At 54.6% G+C, this 2,379-nt stretch overlaps 1 protein-coding gene across 1 annotated transcript in view; it reads right to left on the bottom strand.

Annotated features, from left to right (window-relative positions):
• LOC101859197 overlaps positions 1–2,379 on the bottom strand; it is a gene marked incomplete at its 3' end in the record, with an annotated part of 44,607 nt that overhangs the window by 7,446 nt on the left and 34,782 nt on the right.

Below are 2,379 nucleotides of genomic sequence, written 5' to 3'. Positions count from 1 at the left end.
TGGTACCACCGGAAGCAATCTGGTTCTCCGTGTGAATGTGATGGTACGCAGCAAATCCTCTTAAGTCCATGGTTGAAGCCGGGGCGAATTTTGTTTCTTGAATACAGGCCACCCGTGGGCACAGTGTGGCCTGTAAATGGTGCAATTCTGCAATGGAAGGTCGGATTCCGCCGGCATTCCATTGCAAGACCGCCATATGATTTTTTAGTTTTTAATTTGGCCCCGGCTTCGAAGAAACACTCTGACTCCTCCCTGCGGGAGAGGCAGAGTGTTTTCCAGGCTACCGTCCTGGATCGGATGGCGGTCCAGCGGGGGACCTGGAGGAGTGACAGACTCCGCCCCTCCCGGGGTCAGGCCGGGGAGGAGGATCGGAAATGTCATCCTCCATTGGTAGTGGGGGGAATGGAGGGGTAGGGGGAGGTGGAGCAGACAGGAGGGGGGGTTGGGAAGGATGCTGGGGAGAGGGGGGAGGGAATACCTCGCACTCCATCAGATAGATGGGTTGAGAGGTGGAAGTAGTAGTAGAGGAAGAAGAAGAAGAAGAAGAAGAAGAAGACGAAGTAACAGAGGAGGGGCAAGGGGGAGAAGGGGGGGGGGTGGAGACAGAGTCCACCCCATCCTCCCCAAGAACCCCAAAGCGGTTATTCATTGACACCCGAAAGGTGGGTACCACAGTTTTAGGAGGAATCTTTTTGTGTTTCTGTGCAGTAAGTCGCTTGTTGACCGCGGGTTCTGGGGGGTCGACAGTGGAAGCACTGGCTGACTTTGTGACTGGCCGGAGTACGCTTGCGTATGACCGGCCAGGGACCGGGGTCATACCTGGCGGGCAGACAGCTTTACGGGCTTCTTGAAAAGAGCAGCCATTTCGTGCTTTATACTCTTGGATTGCGCGTTCTTTGATCCAAGTAGGGCAATCCTTGCTGAAGGCTGTGTGCTGGCCTTGGCAATTTGGGCTGCAAGGACTAGCCTTGCATTCCTTTTCAGGATGCCCAGTCTTGCCGCAGCGAGGACACATGGCTGCACGTCGGCATCGGGACTGACTATGGCCAAACTTCTGACACTGAAAGCAGCGTAGAGGGTTCGGCACATAGGGTCGCACGTCCAAGACTAAGTACGATGCCCGAACGGTGGCTGGAGGGCGGCACGAATCAAAAGTTAGAATTATTGTATTCTTTTCTAGTGTGGACTCCCCCCGCCGAATAGTAATTCGGCGGGCTTCGACCACACCCTCACAGTTATTCACAATTTCTTTGTTTGAGCAGCCCTTCAGCTCATGGCTGCGGACCACGCCCTTCGACTGGTTTACTTCTGGTGTCGCTCGGAAACACAAGGAACACCACCGAAAGTCCCGCCAGTTCTTTATCCGATGCGCACTTGATGAGGAGAGCACCAGAGGACAGTTTTTGGACATTCGTAGGAATGTATCCCAGAACCTGTCTTAGAGCATCTCCTGTCTTGAATATGTTTAGATCAGTGATCTTCTTCTGCGCATCGGTGCTGCGGATGATCAAGTACGGCTGCCACGGAAACTCCCTGAGAGGGGGGAGGGTAGAGACAGTCGTAAAAGTCCTTTTTCCTTTAGGAATTTGTTTGCTCGGCTCGGCGGCCGCACACGCTTCCGCGAGCCGAGACTTCTTCACGTTGGGAGCTGGGGAAGGGTCTTTTTTAGATTTGGATTCCATGAGAGTTTTCTATTTTATTCCACTCCGGGGCTCCCCGCCCGCCACGGAGCCCAACAAGGGGACACTTTGCTCGGATTACCAGAGCTGTGCCAGGGCTACCCCGGAGCTATACTCTCAACGAGAAAGTACAAGACCCTCCTGTCAAGATTGACCCAGGGCTTAATGGGGTTTAAGCTCTCAACTGATTGAGTGGCATGGGCCGTGCCACCCTCCCGTCTAAGAGGAAAACCTGGGCCAAAGAGGTGTGTTGGCGAAGGACAGTCCGTGGACTGATCTCACCTCAACCGCCAGGTACCCGGTTTCCCTCCGCACGGGTCGCACCTCACGGTCAACGAGGCACCCACTCTGTGGGATGGGTGACCTCTCTTTTTGCTGCACATGAGGTCAGCGGTGGGAGGAAAGATAGAAGGAGAAAGAAAGAAGGAAGGAGAAGAGGAAGATTCACCAAAGTAGGTGTCGCACACGGATCTCAGAGGATCGGGGTCCGTGTGCGACACTTCGCCTTTGAGGGGGTTGCACCTTCAGCAGACGAAGCAGTGGGTCTATTTATATCCCCCCCCCCCCGACCCACTGGGGGTAGATCTAGGGGTAGGGGTAGCGTAAGGGTTTGGGTTAAGGTTAGGGTTAGATCTAGGTCTCTTCTTTATTGTGTTTGTTGGGGTGGTCGCTCGTTACGGAAGTCCCTCCACCCCCCCCC

Source organism: Aplysia californica, unplaced genomic scaffold (genome assembly GCF_000002075.1).
Source record: "Aplysia californica isolate F4 #8 unplaced genomic scaffold, AplCal3.0 scaffold00583, whole genome shotgun sequence".
NCBI classification, from domain to species: domain Eukaryota; kingdom Metazoa; phylum Mollusca; class Gastropoda; order Aplysiida; family Aplysiidae; genus Aplysia; species Aplysia californica.
Note: the sequence above shows the minus strand (reverse complement) of the source record. Positions and strands in the feature narration are given on the sequence as shown.